Raw genomic sequence first — 12,803 nt, forward strand, 5'->3', positions numbered from 1 at the left:
CCCTGAGTAATGATGAAAGGGCTAATTTCCAAGAAACCTGGGAAGGGTTGTATGAACTGATACAGATTAAGTGAAAGAACAAGGAATTTTTTTATGTAATGACACAACATTGTAAAGACAAACATCTTTGGGAGACTTAAGAATTGAGATCAATGTAATGACCAAACATAATTCCATTAGACTCATAATAAAGCATGTTACTTATCTTCTGACAGAAAAATGATAGAGTCAGGGAACAGAATGAGATGTATATGTTTTGGACATGACTAATTAAATAATTTATTTTCATTGACTATTCAAAATTTTTATAAGGGCCTTGTTTTTCAGTGGAGGCAAGGGGTGCAGGGGAAGGAGAGAAAATAGATTTTTGTTAAATTAAAATAATTATGTTGATTTTTAAAAAAATTATGTTAAGTTTGCAGTACACTAAAATCCCCAAGTATTTTTAGATGAGCTGCTATCTAAATACATGTCCACATATGATACTTAAAAGTTTACTTTTTAAAGCAACATAAAGGAATTTATGTTTATTAAAATTGATGTTATTATGCTTTGCCATTTGTTTTGAATATTGACTCTACCATCCAAAATTTTGTTTATCTTTCCCAGTACTATTCCATTTTCAGACCATACAAGCATGTCATCAGGGACTTTATTTAAGTCATTGGTTTAAAAAAAGGTTAAAAATCACAAGGCCAAGTACTCCCCTAACAACCTCCTTCCAAACTGTCATAAGCCCATCAATAAATAAGTAATCTTTGGGACCAGTCATTCAACCAGGTTAGAATCTACATGACTGCACTATCAGCTATCCAACATCTCTTTATCTTGTTCCCCAAAATATCATAAAATACTTTGTCAAATGCTTTATTGAAATATAGGTAGGACCTAGGTCGGGTTGAATAGGAATATGAAGAATTTTTCAAACCTTAAAGCTCTTTATGAATGTGAGCGACGAGGATGGTGATGATGAAGATAAAAAATATTATGCCTGTAATATTCCCTTGAGCTACACCAACTTTCTCACCTACAAGAAAATGAAATGAACATAGTGTGGCCCTGTCATTCATGAAGCCATATGTAAAGGCAATCAGTACAAGAGAAGGTCTTCCCCCCAACCCCCCACCATTTGAATAGGATTCAGGTGGGGCCAATGAAGGGAAGTCTGATTATATCTTCACTCCCAAGTAGGCCCAAACCCCTAGCTACTAGGTTCTAAGCTGATGTGGGTGTGAAGCTCCCAGGGTCCCAAGGGAAGTTGCTAAGACCAGAGCAAATAGTAGGCATCGAAGTTCTGGTCACTCAGATGACATTCTAGTCAATTGGATGACATTTAATGACTGTACAAAAAAAGAGAACACATTTTGGAGAGGGAGACGTGGTGGAAGCAGGTGAAGGAGGAACGGCGAAAGCAGAGCCAGCAGAAGCCGAAGCAGAAGAAGCTAAAGCAACAGGCACTACTGAGAGCAGGACTGACCTGAGTGCAGACCGGAGAGTGGTGAGCAAGGCTTGAGGCCAGTAGGTAATCTTCTTATCGGAGAGCCCTAGCATTGGGGGAAGTACGAGTATGATTTGGCTTACTGACATAAGGTTTCTCTGTAACTTCCTGGTTACTATTGTGAGGTAGACTTATTGGGCCTGGAAGGTTTTGGCCAAGGCATTGGTCTGTGGGTCTGCTACTTTAGAGCTTGTATAAATGCTTTAATTCCTCTGCCTTCCATTTAGAGAATTCCTTATATCCCCCGATCCTGAACCATTCAGGCAAATTCATGTTTTACTTCGAAATCGTGAATTCTGCCTTCATGTTATACCATGTTGGCTCCCAGTCATCACTATTTCTTTATCTAAATGATCAAACATTGGGACGACCCTTTAAAAATCCTCTCCAACTCCCCATCATCTAATGATTCAAGTGCAAACTCCTTTGCCTGATATTAAAGACCTTTCACAGTCTGGCACAATCTTCCTTTTACTACATCATAGACAAACTAAAAAACATTAACATCCCCTTAATTCATCCTATGTTTTCCCACATTCCTTCTTTACTCACTTTACCACTCCCTGAGCTTGGGAAGTCCTTCCTGACTCGCATTTCTTCATATTGACTAATTGTCCATTCTACAAGAATCAGGTCAAATGCAAACTTTTTCATGATGCCTTTCCTGGTCCCCCACTCCCACCCCTTCTCTAAGCTGGGAGTCATCTCTACTTCATCTGATCTCATAATACTTTGTTCCCCTTATTACAGTTATATGTTCTAAATTATACTATGTGTGTATATCTAAGGACTATGCTTTACTCCCCTCTCTTCTTGTGGTGATGATGTGATTAAAGATCTTTCCCACCCATTCAACTGGCCTCAGGTGGGGCCAGTTAAAGGAGGCCTGATTAGAGGCAGGCCTACAACTTTGTGATGCCTATCAGTGATTAAAGATCTGTCCCATACCCTTTTGCTAAGCAGATGCTAAGCCTCAGGCCTATACGCTTTTGCTGATTGGGCATGAAGCTCTTGGCCCTAAAAAGAGTATATATACCCAGAAGGTAGCCATTGAGAAGTGAGAATTCAGAATCCAGCCCAAGGAGGAGAAGTAAAAACTCCAAGACGACAAACCTACAGAAAGAGTGTGGAGCAGAGAGTGGAAACCAGGGAGCTTCAGAGACCAGAGAATTGAGGGAGGAGAAAACAGAGGCAAGCAGACAGTTAGGATTTGTGAGTGTTTACAGGAAGGTCTCAGCAGGGGAGAAGGTTACAGGATGACTTGTTTCCTTGCTATAATATTGTGTTATAATTTCCTTGTTGCTACATTGAAGTAGACTTACTGGTTTTGGAATGTAATTACTGCTGTATTGAATTGGAGTTATTGGTCTTGGGGTCTGATCCTCTGGTGTCTAAATAAATGTTATACTTCCTTTGCCTTCTACCTAGAGAATTTTTCATACTTTGTGATTCCAAACTACACAGGCATGTTCATGGTCATCCTCAAGGTCATGAATCTTGCCCTACTGATACACTTCTCTGCTTCTGATTCTACTGACTTTGCCAAAATAATTTAGTTACATTTCACCTTGGAATATCCCTCCACCATACTAGCTTCCTTCTCTCATCAGTGAGTTCATTCTGGGGTTTACATTTTAGAGATGGGCCCAGGCCAGCCATATTTCATTTCTCTCCCTACTGTCTTTCTGTGTTTATGGACTTTGCCACCATGTCCTCCAAATGAGTACCTGCTCCACTCTCCTCCCCTTTTCAGCTCCCTTATATAAGTCAGTTTCCTTCATTAGAATTTGAACTCCTTAAGGGCAAGGATTATCTTTCTTTTTGCTTTTATTTTTATTCTCAGTGCCTGGCATATAATTAGCAGTTAACAAATGTTTGTTGCTTCACCTTGATTATTGCTTAATTATTAGCTCTTTCAAGTTACGAACCAGTTTTTATTTATGTTTTATTATCTTGTAACGCCTGACATAGATCACAAAACAGTTTTTTATAAATATTTTAAAAGAGTGAACAAGATTTATAGTTATGAAATTATTAGAGAATAATACATCTATGTATTATCACATAATGCCCCTTTTACTTTTGACAATATGAGACACAGAGCAATTAAGAGTCATGGGCTTTATAGCAAATGTAAGTAGAACCCAAGTCCCAAAGTCCATTATTATGGGACAATTTCTTCATACAAGGGAAATGTTATTTCCTGTCAGGAGGAGGAGCAGGAAGTTAGATCCAGTAGCTTGGCCACTCTGTTGTCCTACGGGAAAGGGGTGACTAGAATAGAATTACTTTTATATATGCCCTCAAACATTATTTGTCTGGGGAATATGGTTTTCAATTTCAAGCTGACTTCTGATCACTGTTTCTTTAATGCAGGAAGCAGAGGAGCAGGACCCCAAGCTTTATATCTAAGGCTTGACTTCCTTCAACCGAATACTGGTTCCACAACCAATACACAAAGCCAGTAGCAGAGAAATCCTTTTATCCAAGTTAACAGCCAACAGAAATCAGAGAGAATATATAACAGAAAATACAGGATGAAGACATTCTCTCATGGAGGATGAAGTAACTCAGATCAATCAAGAGAAGGTCCTAGACTTCACGAAGGGAAAAATCCTCAAAGTCTCTGATGTAGTAAGTTTGGGATAGGGGTGTAATTGAGACTGCCTGTTCCTCTTAAGTTTGCTTCTTCTCAGAGTCTTTTCCTTCTGCAACTTGAAGTGAGGTTGGCATCTTCTATCTTCTTGATTGACTCTGGAAGCCAGAAGCCCTAGAAGTGGAAACTCCAGAACCCCAAGAGACTCATGACATTCCAAAATACCAGAAGAAACTCAAAGCAAGTCCAAAAGCTTAAGGAGACTGAAGACCTCTCTTATTTCTTGCTCTCTCGCCAATTCTGCCTCTATTCCTAAGGCAAGTGCAGGGCATTTATCTCCACCAATGAGGACAGAATTCTACACCAATGGGATTTGGGACTTGAATTACATTTGAATTAACTATTCAGACTCCCTTTCTTCTCTACCTTCTCCAAAACCTGGAGATGGAGGTGGGAGAAAGAGACAGAAAGATAGAAATTGATTTTTCATACTATCTTCCTCATTTTTCCTTATTTCTAGTTCATGAACCTGATATGGAATTGGACACTTTTCCCTTTTCTTCCACATAAGCAACAGGTACAGAAAATCAGGTGTACTCTGGCTACAGTTAAACCTTTGGGAGGACAAGCTGTCCCCTAAGCATGGAAAGCTCTATCGCCTCTACTCCATCTCCTGACTTCCCTCATGTCTTTCAAGTCCCAGGTAAATCCCTACCTTCTGCAGTAAACCTCACAAATCCCTCATTATCTAGTAACTTTTTTATGTTGATTACTTCTAAATTGTCCTTATATAGTTTTTTATAAAGAATTGTTTTTAGTGATGTTTTCTCTCTCATTACATTGTAAGCACCTAAAAGGCAGGAACTGTTTTTTGCCTTCCTTTGTACCCCTAGCACTTTGCACAGTACTTGACACATAATAAATATTTAATAATAAATAACAGAAATAACAAGTAAGAGCGGCCGGACACCCCCTCATGGCAGCGGCGGCGACAGCGGCGGTAGCGGGGGAGGCGGCGGCGATGGCGGCTTTGGGACGGTAGGGGAGAGCGGGGGCCTGGCGACCCTACTCCCCATGCGGTTCGCCCCCTGACACTGCCCCGACCCCGACCCCCGCCGGGACGAGGGTGAAGTATTTCCTGGGGCAGAGCGTGCTGCGGTGTTCCTGGGACCAAGTGTTTGCTGCCTTCTGGCTGCGTTAAACCAACCCCTACAGCAAGCGTGTGCTGACGGAGGACTTCGTGCACCGGGAGGTAACTCCTGATCAGAAGCTGCTGTCCAGGCGGCTTCTAACGAAGACCAACTGGATGCGGGCGGAGCGCTTCTTTCCTGCTGATGTAGCTTACTCGGTGTACATCCTCGAGGACTCTATCGTGGACCCACAGAACCAGACCGGGACCACTTTCACCTGGAACATCAACCATGCCCGGCTGATGGTGGAGGAAAGATGTGTTTACTGTGTGAACCCTGAAAACAGTGGCTGGACCGATATCCGACGGGAGGCCTGGGTCTCCTCCAGTTTGTTTGGGGTCTCGAGACCTGTGCAGGAGTTTGGCCTAGCTAGATTCAAAAGTAATGTGACCAAGACCATCAAAGGCTTTGAGTACATCTTGGCCAGGCTGCAAGGTAAAGCTCCTTCTAAGACACTTGTTGAAACAGCTAAGGAAGCAACTGAGAAGGTGAAGGAAACTGCTGTGGCAGCTACAGAGAAGGCCAAGGACCTGGCCAGCAAGGCTGCCACCAAGAAGCAGCAGCAGCAACAGCAGCAACACTACTGCTTCCCCTGCAACAAAAGGCCCTGCTACCCTTCCAGATCGCCAGTACCCAAGGCTGAGAGCCTCTTGGCAAGACTTAGCACTGGGTCTGGAGCCCCAGCCCCTGAGACCATCAATGTAATGCAAGCCCACAGACAATCCAGCTCTTGTCCCATTACCCGCCCTGTGTCTGAGTTGTAATTTATCATTAAAAATCAATTTTCTGAAAAAGAAATAACAAATAATAAATATTTGGTGACTGACCGTTATTATCATCCCCATTTTAAAGTTCAAACAAATGAGACACAAAGAGGGTAAGTGACTAGTCCATAGTCACATACGAGTCTGAGTGTCTGAGTGTGTATTGAGTGTCTGAGGCTGTATTTGAGCTCAAGTCTTCCTGACTCCAGGCCCAATGCTCTATCTACTCTGCCACCAAACTGTCTCCTCAGAAGGGAGAGGGCAGACACAGTGAGAATCCATAAGCTAAATAAATACAAATATTTTAATATTTTGAAAATATTATTTTTTATACCTGGCTAGTGAGGGCTCATTGAAACTGCTTAGCACTACCCCAAACCCGGGTTTGGTGGTTAGGGGAGTAGTCAGTAGGTGCAGACTAAGTAGCCTCTACCCACAACAATATGCACCAGAAATTGACAAAGCTGGTATGTCTCAAGTAGAGAGCCACCCAATGGGATATTCACACATTGTACTCCCTTGGTGGATAGTTAACATGGTGACACACTGCCTTTCTGTATACTTAAGGAAACTAGCATTCAAGTTATACAGCTAGAGGGTTCTGGTTTGGGGTTGGTGAAAGGCAAGGTCACAAATGCCACATTTATATGTATGAATGGTGTAGCCTTTATTTAAATACAAGTTCCTTGAAGGCAGAAGCCATGTTTTTTTTTTTCTTTTTGTCTTTATACTCCTAGTGCCTAATATAATACCATATTATTACTTCGTAGGCATTTAATAAGTGTTTCTTGGATTGAAATGATTCAAAAGGAACTTTACAGCTTTAATTCCCACTCTCCTGCAGGCTTGTCATACTGAGAATTTATTCAAGAGAGGGAAAGACGTGTGAAAATTTTCCCCATAATTTCTTTCTTCTGAAAGCCATGCATTTGGCACTGTTTTTGCAAGTTGCAGAATGGTAAGACACTTCTCAGGCTGTCAAGAACATATTGTCCCTTTGGTCTCTGTGGAAGGAAGGGAGAATAGCATACTGCTGAGTAAGAAGCATGTTTTAAGCATATCCGTGGTATTTTTGTTTCAAGTTCAGTGGTTTGAATGGGATGGTTGAAGTCTTTTTATAGAATTTTACCCTGAAAAATGTGTTTTCTATCAAGTCAAATCATTATATCCTCTAGTGAAATATTCCTCTTATTAATACTAGAGAGAAAAACTGGAGAACTAGGCCTTGATTCTGGCTTGTACATGACCTTCCTCTCCATTAAACAGTACTAATTAACCTCACAGATGCATACCCACTTGGTTAGGCTTTGGTTCTCACTTCCCACAGGGCACTGGAACACTTGTCTGGTGGACTGTTGGGGAACCTGACCTTTGGGCATTGTTAAAACAGGGAGAGAAGGAACAGCAAGCAGCCAGTCTCATAAATACTGCCTTCTGGTCCTAGTGTTGTGGGAATTGGCTCTGTGAAGATGACCCAACAGGAAATGAGAAAAGTATAAAGTGAGCTAAATAGACAGCCACTGCCCTCTGGGAGCCTATGTTCTAAAACAAGAAATGACTGAAATGGACCAAAGGGAAGAAATTTCAACACAGAAAGAGATCTGACTCATATAGGGAGAGATAATACTTCAAGGGCCAGTCTCATAATAGGCTGAGATGTCTGGGGGCAGGCGTGGACAGAAAGGAGTAATGACTTCTTTTGGTTCTGGTGGTTTTCAGATGTAAATTGGCTAAACATTCAGTCAAGTCAAGAAATAAACATTTATTAAGCTCTTCTTAAGCACCATGTACTGTGCAATGTATTAAGGACATTCAAAGAAAGGCAGTCCCTGATCTCAAAGAGCTGACATTCTTATGGAGAGACAGCAAGCAAACAACCCTATGGAGATTACACATGTATCCATGAACAAGACACACTGTCTCTCAGCTCCTGGAATTCTCTTTGGCTGTCCTCCATGCCTGGAATGTTCTCCCTTCTAACCTCTGCCTACTTTCTTCCCTGGCTTCCTTTAAGTCCCAAATAAAATCGCATCTTCTACAGTAAGAATTTCTTAACCTCTCTTAATTTCAATGCCTCCTTTCTGTTAATTATTTCCTATTTTTTGTTATATGGCTTACTTTGTCTATATTTGTTTGCATGTTGTCTCCCCCATTAGATTGCAAGCTCCTTGAGGGCAAAGATTGTCTTTTGCCTCTTTTTGTATCTATCACTAGCATTTAGCACAGTGCCTGCACATAGTAGATGCTTAATAAATGCTTATTGATTGATAATGCAGTGTAAATGGGAGGGAATCTGAGAGGGAAGGGACCAGCAGTGGGGCAAGGGCAGGAAAGGTCCCTTATAAAGGCTGGATTTTAGCTGACTATGGCCAGGGAAGCCAGGGGGCTGGAATTGCATTGCAGCAGTGAAAAGACATGTTGAGAGTTGAGAGATAGAGTGAAAGATAGAGTGCAAGGAACAGATCAGATACCCAAAACATATCGGAAAATAGTACAGGTAGTTTATTTTTCCTAAAGCATATCCCCTCTGACATTACTATTAAGAAAGGAGGTGAGGCAAGATTTGAAAGCTATAGAGCAGTGAGTCCTGACAGTAATCCTAAAGAGGGAATCAGTCTCTCTCAGACTCTGACATTGGTGGAGGCAGCATGCAAAAAGGAAGTAAAGCCTAGGCTTCTGGGATGATCTCTAAATAGATCTTTATATTGAAGAGCTGTAAAATTGCTTCTATCTAAAGGAAAAGGAGAACTAAAGCCAGATGAGGCTGACTGTGACTTGTAGTACAGTTCTAGGCTGTCTTACTGGCCAGGTGGTCTTTCTTATGCTTCTATATCTGTGTTTGTGTTTGGAACTTTCAGAGTGTTCTTCACTACTTGGCAGACTGCTTGAAGTTTGAGGCGAACCAAAAGGCAATGGTGGAACAAGGTCAGTAGTGGTTGTGTCTTTGGAAAGAACATTGGGGTCTTTTAAAAATGATTCTTTAGTATTCTTATGTCAGGGGTCAAAAGGTCTAAGCAATCAATGGTCAGGAGATGCTTACAACCTTCTTGTCTCCCCTTATCTAATCACAGAATCCTAGACGATCCCATATGCCTTCTAATATTATAAATACAAGAAGCTTATCCCAATGTATTCAACAAGTCTTAGAGACATTAAGTAAAGGGAAATATACTAATTTCCAAAGCAGCATGTTCTTCTTTTGGATAACTCTAATTGCTAGGAAGTGAGGAAGAATAAAATTTCCATTTTGCCTTATCTACTTTTTAGGCCTACTTCTGCCCTCAAGATCTAAATATACCCAGTTTAACCCTTGTTCCACAAGAGAGCATTTTACATCCTTGAAGATAACTATTTTATCCTCCATAACTCCTTTCTTAAGACTAAACAGCCCAAGTTCTTTCAACTGATGTCTACATAGCATAATCTTGATGATTCTCACTATCCTATTGGCTTCATTGACATTTTCTCTAATCTACCAAGGACTTCCAAAATGTAGTGAAAAGAAATGAACATAATACTCCAGATAAAATCTGAATAAGATATAGTAAATTGGCTCTATTACTTTCCTAGTCCTGAAAATTATTTTTTTAATGCAGCCAAATATTTCACTAAATTTCATGTTTGGGCTATCATGTCATTATCTAATATTGAACTTGTGGTCTACCACAACCTCCTTATCTTTTTTTCATAGGAAGCACCATCCATAAATGACTAGTACATCCATATTATCTGGTAGATTCGTCTGTAGTCCCTTGTCCTTCTTATCATTTTTTTTCTTTTTTCATCGCCAGAATCTCAGACATGAGAGTTTCCTAACCCTCCTGGAATGACTTGACCTGTAGATTTTCCTCCACATAATCTTGCCCATCTTTTCTTTGAACACTTTGAAATCTGATTTCTTTAAATGTAGTGTGCTTGTCAGATTATTCCAAGCTTGCCCAGGTTCCCATTCTCTCCAGCCCCAGAAACCAGTTTCTCATTGTCAGTAAGATTCATCAGGAATAGAAGGTCTCCTCATTGATTCTTTTGTCTTTTGAAGGATGAAATTATCATTAAGAAAAGTCAAGAAATTAACAATTGCTTTGCTTTGTGCAGAAAGAACTCCAATTCTTGTCCAGATAATGAAAGTTCCCCATAGCAACTAATACCATGCTTCCATTCAAGGTTTATGATTTATTTTTCAACTCCTCAACCACTTCTTTCCAAGTCATCTGTACTGGACATCACTTCTCTTTCTTCTTCTGTTGAGAAAAATAGGAAGCAAAATTACCTCTATTTTCTGGAGATATATGCTTTACATGAACAACCCAAGGGATTTAAAAACAATAAAAAATAATGCTTCAGTAAAAGAAAAGGATACAAAATAAAATAGTAAAAGTTACCAGAACTTCTCTATATTGAACAACAACAGCAATAAACAATAGCACTTATTTAGTGCTTTGAGGTTTACAAATCACGTTATAAAGAATATCTAAGTTGATCCTCACAACAACTCTTGGAGGTAGCTGCTATAAGTAATCTCCATTTTTATAGAAGAAGAAACTGAGGCAGACAGGAATTGAGTTGCTCAGGGACACACATAGCTAATAAATTTATCTGAGTCTGGATTTGAGCTCAGATCTTCCATTTTTCATGTCTAGCACACTGTCTATTGATACATAACTAGGAAAATCAGAGAGGAAGAGATTAAAACTGAAATCATATTCAAAACTGTTATAATGTATATCAAATAATTGGCTTCTAACTAACCAAGATACAAGTAGAACTCATACATACACAAAAACTACAAGATACTATTTAAAGAAATAAAGGAAGAATAAGACATTTAGACATTCATGGTTGCATGAAACAAGTAAAATAAAAATAGTAATACTACTTAAATTCATTTACAAATGTAATGCCATACCAAACAAACTACAAAGTTACTTTATAGAACTAGACAAAATTCATTTTGAAAAACGCAAATGTCTATAAACTCAGGGGAAATACCAAAAAAATCTGTGTAAGAAAAACATTTGCAGGTATTCTAAAGTGGCAATTATCAACTGCTTACAAATAAAAGAGTTTATCATTGTGACCAGACTAACTAAACAAGGCAAAAAAGCAGTTAAAACAGCAACTGTAAGTTTGGTAAATCAAAGAACCACAAACCCCTGAGAAAAGGACTCCCTATATTGTAAGAACTGCAAAGAAAATGAGAATGTTGTTGGCATTTCTTGTTGTTGTTTTGTCATTTCAGTCATGTCTGACTCTTTGTGACCTCATTTGGAGTTTTCTTAACAAAGAAACTTGAGTAGTTTGCCATTTCCTTCTCCAATTCATTTTACAGATGAGAAAACTAAGGCAAATAGGATTAAGTGAATTGCAGAGGGTCACACAGCTAATAAATGTCTGAGGCCATATTTGAACTTAGGAAGATAGTCTTCCTGACTCCAGTCCTGCCACTCTATCCACTCTGCTACCTAGATGCACTGAAAATTACAAAATTACAAAACAAATAGGCAAATATAGATCAACAGGTTGTCACTTTACTTAATATACCACAATAACCCCAGAAATATAACCTAAATATAAAAGGTTATAATCTAAATATCAAAGGTGACATCTTTAAAAAGGAGTAGGGAAAAACAGAGAACAGAAAGTGGCACATATCAGATCTATGAATTTGATAATTTCTTAAGGAAATAGGGGATAGAGATGCTCATCAAAGATGAAATGGATAAAACTTTAAATATATAAAATGTAAAAGCTTTTGCCTGAACAAAATCAATGCAGCTAGAATAAAAAGAGAAGCCATTGAATGAAAAAAAATTGAACTAGTTATCTTTCAACATAGCCTGATATCCAAGAAATATGAAAGGCCACACAAATATTAAAAGCCAAGAGCCATCTTCCAGATTATGGTCAGTGGATAAGTGGTCCATAGATATGAGTAGTTTTTTGAAGAGGAAATATAAATGCTCTGCCACCATGGGAAAACATGTCCTGAATTGCTAACAATAAAATCAGACATTTAGAGGTGGAAGAGACTTTAGCAGCCACCTATTCTGATCTCCTCATTTTCCAGATGAGGATATTAAGAACCAGGGAAATTGAGTGATTTTTCAATGGTCACATAGGTGATAAGTGACAGAAGTAGGTTTTAATCCAAGTTGTATAACTTCAAATGAACTATCCTTTCTTCTTCACCATGACGCCTTGTCAATACAACTTAAAACTGCTATAGGGCTTTATCTCACATCCATCAAATTGTCAAAGAGGACAAAATGGGGGAAAAGTCAATATTTGAGAATACTATGGGGAGAAAGGTACCCCCTAATATGTTATTGGTAGAGCTGTGAATTTGTCCAACCATTCTCAGAAACAGTTCAGAATGATGCGAGAAAAGCCAATGAATTGCTAATTATTTTTCACCCAGAGACTGTACTACTGGGTGTGTACACTTGAAGGGTCAATGACAGAAAGGCAGGTCCCACATATACCAAAATATTCATAGCAATATTCTTCTTGGTAGCAAAATATACCCAAAAAAAGCTGACATAAAGTGGGTTTCCATATATTAGTAAATAGCATAACAAATTGGGGCATATGAATATAATGGAATACTTACTGTGCAAAAATAAGTAACATTAAGAAGTATTCAAAGAAACATAGGAAGATTTGTTTGAAGTGATTAGATGGAAGAAAACCCCAGATAATAATTTACATAATGATTGTAATAATGTAAATGAAAATAGTAAAAGGCAGCTGGACTT

The 12,803-nt window shown here is 39.1% G+C and overlaps 1 pseudogene; it reads left to right on the forward strand.

The window, feature by feature from the left end:
* The first annotated feature begins 4,736 nt into the window (after positions 1 to 4,736).
* The window catches only part of LOC118834296, an 83,027-nt pseudogene continuing 74,960 nt past the window's right edge, over positions 4,737 to 12,803 (forward strand).

The sequence above is a fragment of the Trichosurus vulpecula genome, chromosome 1 (assembly GCF_011100635.1).
Source record: "Trichosurus vulpecula isolate mTriVul1 chromosome 1, mTriVul1.pri, whole genome shotgun sequence".
NCBI classification, from domain to species: domain Eukaryota; kingdom Metazoa; phylum Chordata; class Mammalia; order Diprotodontia; family Phalangeridae; genus Trichosurus; species Trichosurus vulpecula.